Here is a 19,570-nt window from a genome sequence, read left to right on the forward strand (position 1 = left end):
GGCCGGCTAGGAAGGAAGAAAACCAATCGAACACCGTCCCCCGTAGACCTATCTCAAAAAGTCTAGCGAGAAGGCCGTCATGGGGGACGGTGTCGAATGCCGCCGACAAGTCCAGCATCACCAGCATGACTTTGCCCCCTGAGTCCAGGACACCTTTAATGGTTTCCGAAACCTCAAGGAGCGCAGTCTCTGTGCTTAGATGGGGACGAAAACCAGACTGCGTGGCATGCAAGATCCCATTGGTTTCAAGAAAATTGGAAAGCACAGCCTGGACGTGCTTTTCCACAATCTTCGAGAAAGCCGGCAGCAGAGAAATAGGCCTGTAATTGACCGGGGCCTTCGGATCCAGGCCAGATTTTTTCAACAATGGAATCACCATCGCCTGTTTCCAGGCTTGCGGGACCACTCCCCTGCTCAATGAGATATTTAACAGCGGGTTTGCCAAAGGGTTGATCACCTCCGCAACTTTCGCCAAGAATTTAGCGGGGCAAGGGTCGAGGGGCGACCCCGATTTAAGATTGCCCATTATCGCTAAAGAGTCCGGGGCAGACATCGGTGGAAACACATTCAACGTCACAGCTGGCAAAGCCAGCGGTGATAAGGTGATCTCAGGATTAGTCTGGACCGTAGGTCCAGGCGATGGAAAAGAATCCTGTATGCGTTGAATCTTGCTCGTAAAGAAATCAGCAAGGTCCGAAGCCCAGGTGCCAGACGGTTTCTCATCCGAGGTGTTAGACCATGGGGAGATAAATTCTCTCACAATGGAGAAAATCATTTTCCTTTTCTTTGTGCTAACCCCTCTGCGCTCTTTTATCTTCCTAGTGTTGGACTCATTCTCCCCATAGTTGTACATTGTCTGATTATTCCAGTTTGGCAGAATGCTCTATGACCTATCTCTTCATACTATTTTTCTTGTCCTACTCATTATACCTCTTTCTTTTCCCAGAACCAAGAGCGAGCCCAGAGGCTTTCTCCCCGCCCGGTTGCTAGTTGATCATCTCACCTTGTATTGGAACGGTTCCCACGTTGTCTAATAGACAGGGAATCCTTAGGATTTGTAATTCTTCCGTATATCCCAATGAGTTAAGGTTAATATAAAACTCAAACCTCCCAAGGAGGAGGTCGGGACTGGAGGCAAGAGACGGTACAGCGGAGCTGCGTGGAGAGAGTGGACCTAGACCAATGTGTGGTAAACAAGTAACGGTTTCTCCCTGATGATGTCTCCTTAATATATGGGACAGCAATGACTTTACATCCAAAGAAAGAACCTGGATCGCACTGGGGTGTATTGTGTCAAAACTTAACATTGCAAAGAAGTCAAGAGGGGATGTCGGGCCTGGACTCTGAGAGTGGGAAGATGCCATGGATTGGCACATGCAGGCTGAAAGAGTGATTTATGAGGGAAGAGGCTGTCCCCAAAAGTGGACCAAGATCTGGGGGACTTGGAATAAAAGCAGAGGAATGGTATGCTTGCCGTTTGACGATTCGTCTTTGCATGGGGAACAATGAGGGGTGGACATTACAACACATGCTATTAATAATTCTGTGTTTATTGTATTTGAAGCATACCCTGCAATGTGAAGATGATGTAATTATTGACATGTACTGCAACATTGTATCGTTAATAATAGTGGCTTACTTCTATGTTTTCAATAAAAAGAAATATAAAAAAATAACAAAAGGCATGCAGTTAAAACATGTTGAGTTGTATATGAACACATGACCAATTTTAGCTACTAGTGTAAAGTTTCCAAGGAATGATCAGCCAATGCAGCAATTGAGCTCTAAGTAGATCCTACCCTAATGAAATGAAATTAATTCATACTTGTATCGCGTACTTATACCCTGAGGTGTCTTGGCGCTGTACACATACCGCTGTGGAACCCTTCCTGGCTTTTTCCTGCGAAAGGCCCACTCCTGGGCACTCCCAAGGTGAAGCCAGGCATCCCAGCGCTGTTGGGGCCGATGTGGAGATTAAGCAAGCTATTGCCCACAGTTGCAGAGTGGGACCCATGATTAGAATAGGCACCGAGGCGGGAATTATCAGGTCCGAGGAAATTCAGCCCAAGACCCGCCGAGGTAGGAATTGAACCCTAGTCCTGGGCCAGACCTCTGCATCAGGGTCTGCCACTCTAACCATTGACTTATTACAGTGAAGGAGTTAGGTCCTTAAAGAATGGGGAAGGCTGGACCTTGATTAAAGTATTTATAAGAACAGAGTGCCCCCCCACTTATTTTTCAGAAAAGCTCTTAATTATGAGCAACACATCCACTAGAATTAGATATGTTCGGTATATTTATTTGTACCTTAAATCCAGCAATTATTTAGAAAATTCTGTACATTTCATGTCAGACAAAGAACACCACAAATATAACATAAATTTAAACATAAAGAAACGAAAAAATCAAAAATACATGTACTGTACACAACAAAGCATTACATCAGTATTAGGAAAATCACAAAAAGTCAATAATGATAAATTGTTTACACAGTAATAATCAAAGTCACATATGAAAGGAGATATCACGACACATAAATTGTGCCAGTCGTTACACAACACTAGTCTTTTGGTCGTGTTAATTATTTATTATGATTGCTTGTTATTTCTATCCCCTTTCTTGCCGACGCGTTTCGAACTCCATACATCAGTTACGAGTTCTCTTCAGGGCCTTGTTATTACTATATGCCTGGGTAATGGCCGTGTTTATCGTGTGTCTTGTTCTGGTTAATCGGATGTCGACATTGAGTCATTTGGGAAGTGTATCGCTGTGCGAGAGCGTGTGAGACCAGAGAGTAATTGCGAGCGACTACGTGGCATGATTGATCAGCCACGGTAAACCGATTGACGGTGAGGCGCAAAGTGAACCGCTCCCGAAGCCTGCGGGGTACCTCACGAGGTTACTGAAGCTTCCCCGTGCCATAGGGAGACGCCCCCAAGCACCGTACAAACTAAAACAAAGACTGACATTCCGTAACGACTGGCACAATTTATGTGTCGTGATATCTCCTTTCATATGTGACTTTGATTATTACTGTGTAAACAATTTATCATTATTGACTTTTTGTGATTTTCCTAATACTGATGTAATGCTTTGTTGTGTACAGTACATGTATTTTTGATTTTTTCGTTTCTTTATGTTTAAATGTATGTTATATTTGTGGTGTTCTTTGTCTGACATGAAATGTACAGAATTTTCTAAATAATTGCTGGATTTAAGGTACAAATAAATATACCGAACATATCTAATTCTAGTGGATGTGTTGCTCATAATTAAGAGCTTTTCTGAAAAATAAGTGGGGGGGCACTCTGTTCTTATAAATACTCTAACCATTGAGCCACACTTCTCCACTAATCTTAAATCTTATGTCATGATGTGTTTGTTTGTCATTCGTAAAGGTTTAAACTAATACATGTTCAACCATATTTGTTACTGTAAAGTTTTTACACATGTTTAGGTCGGTTACACTTTTAGCCGTGGCGTATTTACCAGTAATGATTTATAAAAGTTAATGGTATTATGTTCCAGTTTTTAACATCAAGCTCACAGCAGTCAATCATGCTTGCTATTGTAAAGTTTGTATGAATGCTTAGTTTTATGTAACTTTTAGGTGCTGCATTTGAATAGTAATGCTTTCTACAGTTGATCAGTATCATATTCTAATCTTTAATCACCAACCTCACAGTGAGGCTTAGACTGGTATTTAGCCTCTGTAAAACAACTTTTCAAAGTATGTAAAGCTTTATCGGCATTCCAGCAGTGATGGTTAATCTTCTAATGATTTTTTATAATTGTACAATATACTGTAAATCTAAATCCACATGCAATCTAAGAATGTCAGATGTATCTGAATGCAAGAGTAATTATACCAATAATCATTGACCTAGCACTTGCAATAATTATATATTAATACCCAAAGGAATCTTTTGTGTAACCTTCACATAATGAATAATTAAGAAAAAGAACAGGAAGTTCGTAGACATTAACCTGTAGTATGCCGGCCACTTCTGAGTTCCAGTTCATAATTCATATTACAAAGAAAAGGGATTTGTGTCCTGAGGTAGCACCAAGGAATTCACAACGAAAACAGTAACCCACTGACCAGTTTACAGATAACACAACTCTGTTTCATTCATGCTACATACTTTGCAGCAGGTGCATAAAAACTACTGTAAAGCAACATTACAGAAATCCCCCTATCCTGCTCCCATATTCTGTTGATATTTATAGCCCTAGGCTTACTAGGGGGCCTCTGAAGGGTGCATCTGTAGAGCTGGAGTCTGTACTATGCCCCTGCATATTTAACCCACTATATCATTTAATAACCAGACACACCTGTGACTTACACCCACAGATCTCTCATGCAAATGCAATTTCTAGCACTGAAAAGAAGGCACTATACCCAAAGGAGGCGTGGGTAGGTTTCAGAGATATTCAGATCGGTGACACGAAAAGCTGGGCAAGTGCCTGGCCGCTTCAGGGTGCCTTCTGCTACATAGGCCAGAGTGCAGTCAAGTCGAATTCCGCAGCATGACGAAAAATAAAACAACTCTTACAAAGCACAGAGAGTATTTATGAGGCGGCTCTCCTCCAACAAGGTGTGACTGGCAGCTCACCGCCCACCTGAATGTCATTTGCTTGAAGAAGGAATGGGAGGTGGGGTGAATGAAAGTAATGGAATGCAAACAACTCTTTATAGGAACAGCTAACAATACTAGTACATCTGCATATAAATCACGGAGCGTCAATACGAGTTTCGAAATGAAGGATTTGGCTACAGGTGTCCTGAGTGCTACCATGCGCAGTCAGTCCCGTTCAATGACAGCCTCACGAAACCCAGCCAGCATTTCCTGAAGCTGCACTGGCGAAAGATGGCTCACAACACGTGACGGGCTGCTGGCAGAACAGGGTTGACATGTGGGGACCGTACGGAGGACGAGATGGTGGCACTTGTGCATTCATAAACAAAACACATTACGTAAATAAAAAACACCTTGTATAAATACATCAATGTTTAACGACAACAGAGGTACGACAGTAGGTAATTAGTCACGGGTAAATGGAAAACCGAAACACCCTTTGCAAAATATTTGCAAGCTTTCAATAATGCAATGTCAGTGTTGCCAGATTTTGAGACCTGTACCAAGCCCAAAAGCCCTCAAGTTTGCGCCCAAATTTAGCCCAACGCCGACATGTGTCCAAAAACCGAGCCCAAAAACTATCCCAAAGTCTTAACCTTCACATTTTGCTAAAGTAGTCTTCAGGAAACATTTTAAGGATGAATCTAATTTCTATTTAATATACAGGTAGTGGGAGGTGGTTAACTGGGCACCTGTGTTAAGAACTACTTATTTTCAAGACCAATTTCCACTTTGACTTTTCATCTTGTCGATTTGTCACCACAAAATAAAAACCCGAACCTGGCATTCATGGATTAACTCTACAAAAGCAGATTATAAACCACTTTATATCAATGAATATATGAAATTTCAATGCTATCTCAACAATGTAGCTCCAAAAAAAGAATACTGAAAAGCGTATGCAGAATTAACACCACACAATAATCCACATATTAAGAAACACCCCCTTGGATTAAAGTCATTGCAACACAATTGTTTGGCACGGCTTACATTCTATGTACTTGTCTGAAGATATTCAACAAAAATAACTCCTTTACAATGACAGAATGGGACAACAGCAAAAATAAAAATTGCAGCAAACACATCTGACATGCAGCAATCGTGCAAAACAAGTGCACGTAAATGTGAAGCAACAGTGTGAAAACTGAGGGTTGCTGCAGTGAAACAAGAGTTCCACACGTTTACAGTTGAAATATAATGAGGGGCCAGAAAAGAGACAGTCGTGTACTCTGACTGATTCCCTGCCCTACGTTCCAAAGTCCATCACCATGACCACTTACTCTGGCACTAAAAAAGATGGAGGACATTTTTGTTTCTATTGTATTGCATCAAGCGCTCTACTAAAGTTCCTAGTCTTGGCAAGCAGCAGATGGGTTTGTTTGGCGTACAGATGAATTCAAGGTGCAGAATGGAAAATTACCTATTTTCTCAGAACATTTGGCAACACCCTCAACGCTGACACAACGTCAACTCTACTGATACCGTTGTCACTGTTCGTGTTCCATCCCACTCCATTCCCCTTCATCCTTAGCACTGTCCCACTCTCTTGCCACCATTGGCCTGGGACCTCTCATGAGGCTCCTTTCCTCCTATCACCCAGCCAGGGCTTTAATTATCCATGATCTCAACTTTAAATTCTCAGCAATTACTGTAAACACCCTGTAAAGCAGTTCATGTTTACATGTCATGTGTTTTACTTCATGCAGGGTTCCCTAAGAGGATTTGTTTCTCTAGTTTCATTTTTACAAAACATACTTTTATAGAACAAATTGTGAAATGAGTCGCCTTCAGGTCTGGGTGAGTTCAGATTGCAAGTAGACAATTATGATGGGCATGGTTGAGAGTACTGAGGAGGAATACATTCCTGCTTTCTCACAGTGCCTGCCACTGGGTCATTAAGGTGTTCAGACTAAAAGCACATCCAATCCTTGGCCTGTTAGGAGAGCCCATAAAGCGTTGGCTATATAAATGCCAATTGTAAATTAAAGCATTACTATGCATGTGTACAATGAGGGATACAATGTGTGGGAGGCATATCATGCACCCTGGTAGGCATTATATATTAGGATCACATGGTCTGCAGAAACACACAGTTAGGATTAAAATGCTATGCAGTTGTTGAGTGTGATAATAAATCTGTATTATCCAAAGTAAACCTTTTTAACAACCTTGGAATTATAAATGGTTCAGAATAAAAACAAGTTTCTAAAGAAAGGCCTTTCACTTTGCATGTGGTTCCGTGATGTCAGGTCATACCTCACTGTGCTATATTAGGAATGTGACATATTAGCAGCACATATCAAAAGGATCTCTGTGTTAAAAGCAGTGGCAGCCTGTAATTTTACCAGGAAGGGGGTGGTGGCCACAAATGCACACATACACATCACTTACACCAGTGAATTCATACACGCAAACACACCCATTCACAACACTAACAAATGTATCAATCTATTTATTTGAGAGTTTTATATAGCGCAAGCTTGATACACCTACATTCATACAGACATGCACGAAACATGAAAAATGCATAAAACGTACCTCAACTGCAGATCTCTATGAGAGGGAAGCCTCACAGGTCCCAGGAGGGTTGGGACTGCTTCCCTCCCTCATTGGCTGATGAGAAGGCAGCAGTCCCATTCTTGTCACAGAGTGGGATGGGGTCAGTGAGGCTGCTGACCCCACCTCACTCAGTTACTGGGTGGCACTGATTGACACTCTGCCCTGGGTACTTCAGGGCTTAAAACTGAAGCGCCCAAGTCTGAGGCAATCGGTGGCTCTCCCTTTCATCACAAAGGAGAGGGCCTCAAGGCACGTTTGCCAGACTGAGGAGTTCCATTGAGCATTTAGCGCATGTTCGGCTTTTGCCTGCCTGACCTGAACAAGAAGAGTGTCTGTGAGGCTGGCCTTTGTTCAACCTGACAGACACTCTTCTTGCCTGGAAGAAGGTGTGGGGCGTGGCCCCTTAGCCCATTCGGACAGGCCTCTGCTAGTGAAAAGCATTAACTTACTGAAAAATATGCATAAAATACAGTAGAGGTGGGCAACCCTAGCCAGAACCAAGCCATGAAAGTACATCATGCAACAAAAATCATGTTGGAATAAGACATGGTGTTTTGATAATTCAAAAAAGTGTCTTTTTAACATGTGAAAGCATTTTATTTTAGCACATCAAATCATACCACTGCATTAGGATGTATTTATTAAACGTAAATGTTTTTAAACCTGACTGGGAAACATTCCTGCCCACTCCTTGATGAAAAATGCTGATAATGAACTAAGAGACAATTCAAGCTTCATGTGGAACCGATATGTATCGTAAATCCTTACTATAGATAGCACAGCATTATAGGCAATTACATTAAATAGTAAGTCTTTGAACAGCGTACATTCTGCACTTGTGTATGTGACAATGAACTAAAAGACATGAGGCTCAGCGAAATACAGTACTTGCCCAGGATCCTACAATTTAATCAAGCAGGAATAGGATCACTAGATGGGTATCTATTTTCAACATCAAACCTTAACAATTTGCCTTAACTCTCGGAGGAGGAGATTAGAGAGCTCGGATAACCAGTAGCATCTAATCAAATATTGTGAGTCAATATTTTATCTTGGCAGTTTTACAAAGTGTGTAGTTTGTTCCAGGACATAAGAACAAGAACTTCACAGTAGCCAGAGACTGCATTTCTTGTTTTTTGACAAAAGAAAGAAATATCTTTCTGGCAAGATGACTAATCTCATCATACCCGGTGGTCGATCAAACGGATCAAAAGTTACTAAAACGTGTGGCTTTTGTTGCTCCGAAGTGGGGGGCCATTTGCAAAGATTGACTAGTCACCTTTGTCACTGCTGCATTTGTATGTCACTCTGGCACTGATGAGTAAACATCTTTGCAAAGACTGTTAACATGTGTAAAAATATCCAAATAATAAAGTATTAGGAATTGTCCAGCAATATGCTGCCGTCTTTTTTTGCCGCATTATTTAGTCAACACTGTGACATAATTCTGTCCTCCATTGCTGCATAATTCCAGTGGCCCCAAAGCAGGCAGTACATGCTAAGCATGCTTTTTAGGAAGCTCAGCAACAACTGTAGCAGACATGTCATTGGAAACTTGACCAGCAATAGTGTCTCTGTTAATTTTTGGCAAGGTTACCAATGTATTCTCAGTTAGGGCACTCATTCATGCACCTACTTCTGCAAGTGCAGTGAATCAATGTGACTGTTTACTCGTAAACTCTCCTGCTGTAATTATTTCAGTTACCATGGTGTTCTGTACCTGTCTCTGTATCCCGTTAGTGTATGGAGGAGGCCTGGAATTCAAAGAATCTTTTGAAAACGTATCCTTCTCATCCGAATCCTGTTCTTGGCTCTGCTTCTCTCCACCTCTCTTATCAACTTTTTTGTCTGCTGGTTCTTATACCATCACACGGAAAACTCTCACTCCTTCTATTATGTCTCTCTAGAGCAACTCTTGTTATTGTTGCAATTGTTTTTCAAACATTGTCTGTAAGATCCCTTCCCCTGTTTTTTAATAATAACCCATTCATTCAATGCCTCAAACTATTTAAGCCTAGGTAATAGCTTTCTCTCATTCATTGTCTAACTCAAGGAATCTACCTTCCTAATGTTAATGATACTCTCTAAAGGAAATTGCAAGTCCTTGTCACCAGAGATGTATTCATGCCAATCATTATTAAATGTACACATATAGGCCCTAACATTTGTCAATATCTCGTATGCAGGTGTATGCACTTCAGGTACTTTCTATCTCTCCACAGCAGATATGCTAGGGGCTTTAGGGTTTTTCAACACAGCACCCATTATTCTGACTCAAAATAATCCAAGAACTGCACAAAACAACAAATCCCAGCGTTGCCATCCCGAAAACCAAGCAATCACAGTGCGAGTTTGACAGCAACCAACCAATGACAGCACAACTCTCTGGTGATGTCTCACTAATCCCAGCACAACTCCTCAGCTGAGGAACCAATCACAACGCGGCTTCTCCACGAACAGGGAAAATAATTGCACAATTTTTCTCAAAGGACACCCACTAATAAACAAAATAATCTTGTTTACTTAACAAAAATAGGAGAAAATCCGGATGTTGGAATGAAATAATTCTCGCAAACAATAGAAACAAGACTAGCGCCTCAGCAGCACTAGTCAATGCAATTCACAGTGAAGCAGACTTCGGCCAGTGCCAGTCTACCTCCTGCTATTGTGTTTACCCCCATGCACTTACAAGCAAATAACACCAACCAAATTAGACACACATCCCTAGAAAGGAAACTCATTAATTCAGAAAAATCCATATCTTCATTAATGTGGCACCTTGCAAAAGACACTACCTTTCTTGCAGACAAGTTCAACAGTATCTCGAGATCTTGGAATTCAACGTCTCCCATTACCAAATCAACCAATAATAAAATGAAAGGTTATTTAAAGCAAATCACAAGTAAGACAAGTACATCAATACCACAGTGATCAAACCACCAATCAAATCAAGAATCAGCATAGCACAACCAAAAACCTCTAATGCAGCATAACAATCCATCACACAAAACTATCTCAATACCTCAATAAGACACCAGAGCACTCTTAACCACAAGAATCATTCTGCCCTATTTACGCTTACAATCTTCTTTGCTCAGAAAAGAGCAAATCAAGTCAGGAACTTGGCAAGTATTCCAACAGGAAAATCCAAAGTTGAAAAGCCACTAAAACTAGGTGCAAAGCAAACAGAGATCCCTAAAGCAGAAAGGAGGTACCCTTATCGCCCAACCATCCTCTGATTCCGATCATTTTGTGTGCTTGGGGAAGCCCTAAGATTTTATACTCCAAAATATTACCTTAACAGCAGGCCTAGGAGTGGATGAACTGGAGTAAGTATCAAACCTCAAATTCAGGACGCAGTGTATCATAGAGATAAGGCACCCATACAACACATCGCAAACTCTTCCTTACAGTCAAACCTGGATTTTGCGGATAGTCAGACGGATTGTCAGACGAGTTTGAGCGAGAGCACCAGGAGGACTTCGCACCGCCGCACCGCTACTCTCTGCTTCACTCAGCTTGCCCAGCAAACAGTAAAGAACAAAGTGCTGCCGGCAGCCGCTCTAACTTGAGAGCCTTGCTATTTTTGCTTTTACCACTGACGGCGTGGAGCACAGCAGAGTGAGTGAGGCAAGCGAAGCGGCTATGTGAGCCGACGAACGGGCTGAGCAGCTGCAGCACGAGCGAGCAGAGGACAGGACCGGTGAGATCAGCAACGGACACCGGGGGCTGGAGGTGCAGGGGCCGGATCAGCATCAACTGCAGCAGTGGATTGAGTCGGATTGAGTTGGGTTGGACTAGCAGCTGGCAGCCGAGCTAATTCCCCCTCTGCTCCTAAGCACCCGCTTCCTGCCGCAGAGTGACAAAGGGATCTTACCTGCGGGACCCCCAGGACCCCTAGGACACTGTGGTCGCTGTGATTTGTTTGGGAGCAGTAGCAGAAGCAAACGGTAAGCGCAAAGAGCCATACCCACCACTGGCAGGGGTTTTGCCAGGTCTTACATAGCGGCTTCTAGTGTGTCCAGTACCTTGTCTTCCGTTGCGAACTGCGGTATGCTTGGGGAGGGCCGTGCTTGAGTGGGCATTTGTTGCACATCGAGGTTGTCTTCTGTCTGCCGGACCTTCGAATCTTGCCGACCCCAGCCACTCGCCTGGACTCTTCTGATGGGCGGGGAGCCGAGGAGGGTCTTGGAGGGAAGCATCATCAGCAAACATTGGCAACATTGGCATTGGGGAGTTTGGGGAAAAGTGTGAGCTATCAGCAGTGATAGGCGCAGGGGTAGGTGTCCTGAATCACTGAGTCTCCTACAGATCCCCCCTGCAGAGGGAGCAAGGAGCTACAAGGGCTGCGAGCGGAGTTACATGGACCGTGGTGAGGGCTTTGGTTCTGGGGTTGTGAATCTCTGCCCAGCTGTGAGAGCTCAGCTCAGTCGAGCCCAGCCGCGAGGATCTTTCGAGTTGGCTAAACCACTGCAGGCCCTTGCACGTTTCAAGGGTTCTCTTCCCCTTCTTAAGTAACTGCCACTGATGACTAGGCCTGCCTAGTGCTGCATGAGGTCAGGACGCGTCCTCGGAGGTCCGATGAGTAAAGGAGGCATATAAAAATGGAAACAAACCTCCAAGACGCTTGATGGGACCGGGCACGAACCACCATCTAAAACCAGGCCAGCAATACAGAGCGATTGCTCCTTAATTGACATAACAACAGACAAATCAGATATAAACAGCTCAAGAAGCGAGCAAACATTAAAAATAGAAAAGGACAACAAAACAAAACACTACCAAACCTTGTTCCAGCCAAAAATGTACACAAAGTTCTGCTTCTTAAAAAACGCGGGGGACACTTTACTTTCAAATACCAAAGAAGTGCCGGGCCTTCAGCCACCTCTCAAACCATTCCAGCGGTTACAGTTTATTGGCGTACAGAGTAACAACAACATCAAGGAAAGCCCTAGTCCGACAGTTAGAAGCTTACCGCAAATAACATCAACCCCTCAGCATAACAAAAGTTGGATGGCCCAGGACACTAGAACCACTAGAACCATTGGAAAAAAAGTTGTAAGAGAAACCAACCTATTGGTTCATATATACTTCGCTTTTTACGATCACCATATCGACTTGCTACTTTTTGTACACGAACATATATACAAAGAACTAGGTCCGATTTTTCCAAAGCTACCACACGGTGGGGACCTGTTCATCATACTATCGAGTATATACATCTATTTCCTTGAACGGTGGGCGACTATCATATTGACCCATTTATTTCTGGACTACAAAAATTGGATATTTGAAAGCCCTGACGAAGTTCGTTGTGAACGAAACGCGTTGGCTGAAGAGGTTTTATGAAAATTAAATAAAGGAATTTTGGAATACAAGTTGGAGCTTCCAAGAACCCCTTTCTTTCTGTGCACCGTCCATGTAAATATGAACTTTTTGATCTGCTTGACAGAAGAGTATTGGTGCGGCATACTCTGGACGTATTGTGCACAACATTTGGACTTAGAATTCATACTCAGAAATACTTGTGCATAACCTTGGTCAGCGGCTTTTTTCTTTTCCCATTTTTTTAAATTTTTTTTAGAGAAACCAACCTAATTCAAGTACACAGGTCCAACGATGCAAAAGAGATGTCTGTAAACAAATTAGAAGAGAGTCAAACAAACATCTGTGTTACTGCTGGGATCAGCAGACCACTTTGTGAGGAAAACACAATCAGCATGTGCATCGCAACTCATACACTAATGATCTGTGAACAAAGAAGTCAAGAGGCAATAAAGCACTCCAGTGATACCAAGAATAAGGATGTGAGCGCAAAGGAGCACCAGAAAGGAAAAGAACTCTCTTTGGCAGCTCTAGTTACACCACCTAACGCACAAGGTACTGACTACAACACAACGTCGAGGTCAGGAAGAAAGATAGACAAAGCAGACAGGCCAACAACTCCTTCTTCAGAGGTGATAGAAATATCCTCATACCTGGCAAAGGAAGAGTGGGAAGATCTCAAAGCTGCATACTCCCAATATAAGAGCAGAAGCGGGCTGACTGCAAACACACTGAACAAGACAACTGAAGGCATCCGCGAACAACAGGCGGAGGGGGTGGGTGCGCCTAAGGGAGATCCGAGGCCACCGAAGTCATCTGCGGCGTTCCGCAAGGATCATCACTCAGCCCCACCCTCTTCAACGTCTATATGAGACCTCTTGCAACCATCGGACGCCAACACGACCTCAACATCATTACCTACGCCGACGACACCCAGCTGATCCTCTCCCTCACCAGAGACCCCAACACCGCCAGAACCAGCCTACACGAAGGGATGAAAGACGTCGCCGAGTGGATGAAGAACAGCCGCCTGAAACTGAACTCGGACAAGACGGAAGTCCTCATCCTGGGACCATCACCCTCCGCCTGGGACGACTCCTGGTGGCCCCCCGCCCTGGGCAGCGCACCCAAACCTACGGACCACGCACGCAACCTGGGCTTCATCCTGGACTCCTCCCTCTCGATGACCAGACAAGTCAACGCCGTCTCCTCATCATGCTTCCACACCCTTCGCATGCTCCGCAAGATCTTCCGATGGATCCCGACCGAAACCAGGAAGACGGTCACCCAGGCTCTCGTCACCAGTCGACTGGACTACGGAAACACCCTCTACGCCGGAACCACAGCCAAGCTACAGAAAAGACTCCAACGCATCCAGAACGCCTCCGCCTCATCCTGGACATCCCCCGACGCAGCCACATCTCCGGCCACCTGAGGGACCTGCACTGGCTCCTCGTCAACAAGAGGATCACGTTCAGGCTCCTCACCCACGCACACAAGTCTCTCCACAACCTGGGCCCCAAGTACCTCAACGACCGCCGGACATTCTACACGCCCACCCACCAGCTACGATCCACCAGCCTCGCCCTCGCCGCCGTACCACGCATCCGAAGAGCTTCCGCCGGAGGCCGATCCTTCTCCTACCTGGCGGCCAAGACCTGGAACTCCCTTCCCACCCATCTTCGGCTGACCCAGGACCATCTCGCCTTCAGGAGACAACTCAACAACTCAAGACCTGGCTGTTCGAGCAGTAACCCCCCCCCCAAGCGCCTTGAGACCCTTCCGGGTGAGTAGTGCGTTATACAAGTGTTATGATTGATTGATTGAAAACATTACAACAACTCCAGGAAGCCAAGAGGAAACACCAAAATATACAAAGTACGAAAGTGCCTGGCCTAGCTGTTTTTGAGGTTGCCATCGATGGGAAGCTTGGCACATTAAATACACTTCTTCAAGATAAGCTTGATCAATCGCAAGACGTAAGTAGGAGTGACAGAGGGGGATGTGGATGAGGCCCAATTATTGATAAACTGTCTTCACTTCTAGCAATACTGAGCGATCTGTTCATACAACTTAAAAGGCCTCCACAGTGTCTACAAATCCAACCTTCTGATGGCCTTTTGGGAAAAGAAACAAATGTCTCAAGGAACACAGAAATACTGGAAATTAACAAACAAGGACACTTAAAAACAAAATACATCCTATCCCACATGACTAAAAGAACAGAGGCCAGTGAAACTGGAACATTAGGTGCTCTACTCCCCGAAGCTTCGGCAGAAGTCAACACAGACAAACAAATGAACGCTAAACAAAGACGAGCAAAAAAATGTAAAGGCAGAAAACAAAAAACAAATTCAAACCGTGAAGGATTTATGCATCTCATTGGGAGGACCCCTGTTGCAGAACAAAGCACACTCCAACCCGAGGGAGACACTAGCATAGCAGGGACTCCGGCAGAGGTAATAGCAATAAACCAAACCACCAACAGAAAGGGGCAAACAATCGAGAAAATTAATATACTTGGAAATACCATGCACGAAGATCTAGAAGCCCCACTCCGAGATAGGCCAATTATATGCCTCCAAGCATCCGGGGAGGGTAAAGCATCTCCTGAACCCGATCAGAATCGACTACCAAAGTGTAACACGAAGACTTGTTCTAATTCCACTCAAACAATAAAACAAAAAGACATCCCGGAAAAAAGGTCTGGGAACAACTTGGAGTCTAAAATGTTAGGAATATGCAAAGTGACAACGGACAGTCAACTGGCCACCACTACTCCAGTGACCTCATCCGTACACACACAGGCTAAACAGAGGGAAGAAATACTAGCACCCGCAAAAAACGCAGAATCCATGTAAAAAAATCAGTAACACGAGGAATTGAGTCTATATCCTTGAGCAAAATTAATAAAGGGGCCAGGAGCACAGACGAACAAAGGAACGCAACAAGTGCCACCTGGTTCAATCCAGATTACATCTTGAAAGGAAGACACAACACACTAAATAGAGGTAAAATCCTATGGCTGCTATCTCATATCCCCTCTCTGGAAGAAGTGAGAACTTCTGATCTGGCCTCAATCGGATTTATAGATGATGACGGAACGGGCAGAGAAAAAACGAAAGCAACTTGGGCAACTACAGCAATCTCACAGAAAATACAAGCTGAGGCTGAAATATTAAAAAATTGGTGGATAATAATAATCCCATACACAAAGCCAAGATACCCGGAAATATTAATTCTGGTGTAACGGTGGAGGATCAGGATACTGCTAAAAGTCCCAGAATTTCGGTTCTCAGAGGAGCGGTGGGGATATGTGGAACAAGTAGTGACCAACATTCCAGCATTACTCGATGGATTGGAGATAAGTCATCACCAAATGGATTAGCAGATCTAAGATGGTTTGCTAGAACAATAAACAACAACAATTGACAAACCGGCCCAAACTTAAGAGAGAGCAAGCATAATCTACTACGCATATGTTCGTGGAATATTAACCCCTTGCGCGCTGCGGGTTTTCCCGCTGTGCGCTGACTTTTTTAAAAAGCCGCGGTTCATGACGACCTCAGCTCGTCATGAGCGTACGACAGGCATAATTCATGACGAGCTGAGCTCGTCATGAGCGTGGAACGGCTTAACGGTCTAGCCACTAAAATATCTGACTCAGATTTTGTAGACTATATAAGATCTTTTGATATTGTGGCACTACAAGAGACATGGCTAGTAGACCCCCCACACGTTCAGGGATACTTGCGTTTCTTCACTGGTGCAAAAAGGACGGCCAAAAAAGGGGAACCTCCAAGGCAGCCTAGTAACCTACGTTTCAGCAACAAGTGCCCTCACGACAAAGAAGCTTCTTTAGCTTCAATGGCAGTAAACTTTCTTTTATCTCAATTAAAACCAGGAAATGTTGAAACTGACTTTACCTTGATCAACGCCTATGTCCATCCAAAAATGAAAACAAAGGCAGCTAAAGAATTACGTAACTTCCTGGAAGAGTGCATAAGGGAAAGACCAACAACAAACTTCGTGCTCAGCGGGACTTTAACCTCAACCTCATGGGAATCTCATCAGATGATGAGATTCTAACTCAAAATTCAACTTGGCATATTCCATCACAAGGGAAGCCACAAGCATCCAAACAAACCAAACTAGGAAAACAGATATTAGAAGATCTGGAACATTTCAACATCAGAGCACTGAATGGAAGGTTTGCTGGTGACAGCCCTCCAGCCACAACATTTCATTTGACAAGAATCAGTACTATACTGGATAACACTTTTATTTCATTACCTTTTTTTCAATGTACGACCCCATTCCAGATAGGTGAAAAAGCAGACAGTGGCCATTGTCCCCAAGAAATTGCCCTGTAAATTGTGAAGCCTAAATTTGAGTTACCCGCAGCACCAAAAGAGTCGGTCTATACCATTAACCTTAAAAAAATCGAATACTCAGCAGCAACCGATGAAACCATAATAGAAAGGGCAAAACAGCACTTCTGGGCTCGTACTGGATCTAGTGAAATTGAGAAATGGGAACAATTCACAAAAACTATGTCCATCTACGCTACAAGACCTAAGACATATGTCAAACTGGGCCGCGGCAGCATGGAACAGTTTACGCGAGAGTATAAAGAGAAAATTAGGGGCACAAAAAATCAATTTATCACATGATTAGAGAACTTCGGCAGAACCCCATGGATATAGGGTAGCACGATCACTTACGGAAACTAAAAGCAACGCTGAACAAATTAAAATGGGAAGCCAATAGATCTGTGGAGGATAACATGTGGGCAAGACTACACTCTGACACCAAACGGAGCGATAGGGCAAAATTTTGGAAAACCATAATAAACTCGACCGTTGCATGACTGAGTCTCTTCCAACATCACAGAAGAAGCATGGGCAAGCTATCTTGGGAATCATTTTAATCAGGTCATGGATAACAACTTGGGGTTAAAACCTGATAGTGTGATGAATAATTTCACCGAATACAAAGCACAGCCACCCCAAAAGTGCACCAGCATCCCAGATGGTCAGAATCCAATTTTAAATGACAAACTGACAAGTTTACAAAGCATCATCAAGTGCCAAATCAAGAAAGGAAGAATAGAGGGAGCCCCAGGACCGAATGGAATTCCTCCCATTCTTTACAAACAAGATGTGAATGGTTGGGCAGCAGCGCTCAAACCCCTTTTTTTGGAAATCAGATATTTTAACAGCCTGCCAGGCTCTTGGAAGACCTCTATCATTTCTCCAATTTTTAAGGCAGGGGACACGTCTCTCCCACAAAATTAACGATTAGTGGCCCTAATTCACAACAAGGTAAAGTATTTTGCAGGCATACTCTTGGAGGAATTGCAGGCATGGGCCACAGAGAAATCCTTAATTCCGGTCAACCAGACAGGCTTCGCCAAATCAGTTGGGACAACAACCAATATCCTAACTATGGGTATGCTAATAGACAAGGCTGAATCAAACAAAATGCCTATCCACTTCTGTTTTATAGACTTCAAGGCTGCCTTTGACCATATAAATTGGAACATTTTATGGTCCAAACTGAATGGTTGAGGGATACCGAGGCCTCTGCTAGACTTGCTGATTAACCTTTATACTGAGACCTGGGTTCAGATAAAGGTGGTTGATGGATCTCTCCTGTCAAGGCACATACCAACCAACAAAGGTCTCAAACAGGGTTGCGTCTTGGCTCTCACACTATTTAATCTGTTTTTGGGAGATCTTATACCAATCCTAAACAGCTGCAACTCTCATGCCCCCAAGTTGGGAGGGCTCAAATTACTGTGTCTTCTCTACACAGACGATATAGTCCTTATAAGCCACACAAAGGTAGGGCTATAACACCTTGTGAATACAACACATGGCTATTCTGAAGCAAACAAACTGACTATAAACTTGGAGAAAACACAGACAATGACTATTAGTAAGAACAAGAAAAAATCGACGTCCTGGTACTGGAACAATGCACGAATTGATGATGCATCAGTGTACAAATACCTAGGAGTAAAGATTGACAACAGCGGACAGTTCACTGTACAGAAAACGAGTATCAGAGGTAAAGGTCTTGCTCTGTCAAACTCTTTAAAAACACTAAACAGCAAACTTTCTGGACCCTCCCTTCTACCTTCGAGCTAAACTCCTGCCAACAATTACCTATGGGAGTGAAGTACAGAGAGGCAGAGACGCAAAGACCCTCGATAATACAATTATAGCTGCATACAGAATTATTTTTAGCCTGCCCAAACGAACCTCCCCAGCACAAATTAGGCTAGAGTTATGTGTCCAACAACAGCTCCTGGCAAGACAGGGGGCCTACTTAACTATATGGGATAAAGTAAGGAAATCCAAACAAGGAACTCTAAATGAGTACCTATGGACGGAGCTAGAGCAACACCCTTCCTCACCAGCTGCCAATTATCTTAAAAGTAGCCTGGCAACTACAGTCTTAAAGCAGCTTTGGGATTCCCCAACAAACCATACAACGCTCAAAAACCTGGTCAAGAAAACAAACAAACATCTTTCGTGGGTTGAAGATAAGGTAGCCCTCTCGAAAAGATCACATGGCTGGATGACCCTGAATTCTTATTCAACACAAGCAGGACAGAGTTACTTTGGGTTGTAATATGCTAAAACCGCTAAAATTAGGTTTTTTTAGGTATAGGTTGGGCCTGCTACCCTGCATCCGACACTTCCCACACTAGCTAAAAGAAAAAGCAGGCTCCCTTTGCCGGTTATGTGGCTTAGTGCCAGAGGATATGCTGCACTTGTTATGCTCCTGTGACAAATTCAAGTTCAAGTTCAGGTATTTATAAAGCGCACTACTCACCCAGAGGGTCTCAAGGCGCTAGGGGGAGGGGATCACTGTTTATCGAATAGCCAAGTTTTCAGTTCTTTTCTGAAGGAGATGTGATTCTGAGTAAGGCGGAGGTGGGTGGGGAGTGAGTTCCAGGTCTTGGCAGCCAGGAAGGAGAAGGATCTGCCACCCATGGTGGTTTTTCGGATGCGCGGGACTGCGGCGAGGGCTTGATT

The 19,570-nt window shown here is 43.7% G+C and overlaps 1 protein-coding gene and 1 long non-coding RNA gene across 3 annotated transcripts in view; one reads left to right on the top strand and one right to left on the bottom strand.

Moving 5' to 3' along the window:
• The window catches only part of LOC144763913 (cysteine-rich secretory protein 2-like), a 387,595-nt gene extending 383,153 nt beyond the window's left edge, over positions 1–4,442 (bottom strand). The window contains exon 1 of the mRNA XM_078649947.1: positions 4,403–4,442. The gene's annotated coding sequence lies outside the window, so the exon portion shown is untranslated. The remainder of the gene's footprint in view (positions 1–4,402) is intronic.
• The window catches only part of LOC144763914 (uncharacterized), a 685,449-nt gene that overhangs the window by 233,017 nt on the left and 432,862 nt on the right, over positions 1–19,570 (top strand). The gene's annotated exons all lie outside the window — the stretch shown is intronic.

This window comes from Lissotriton helveticus, chromosome 6 (genome assembly GCF_964261635.1).
Source record: "Lissotriton helveticus chromosome 6, aLisHel1.1, whole genome shotgun sequence".
Classification (NCBI taxonomy): domain Eukaryota; kingdom Metazoa; phylum Chordata; class Amphibia; order Caudata; family Salamandridae; genus Lissotriton; species Lissotriton helveticus.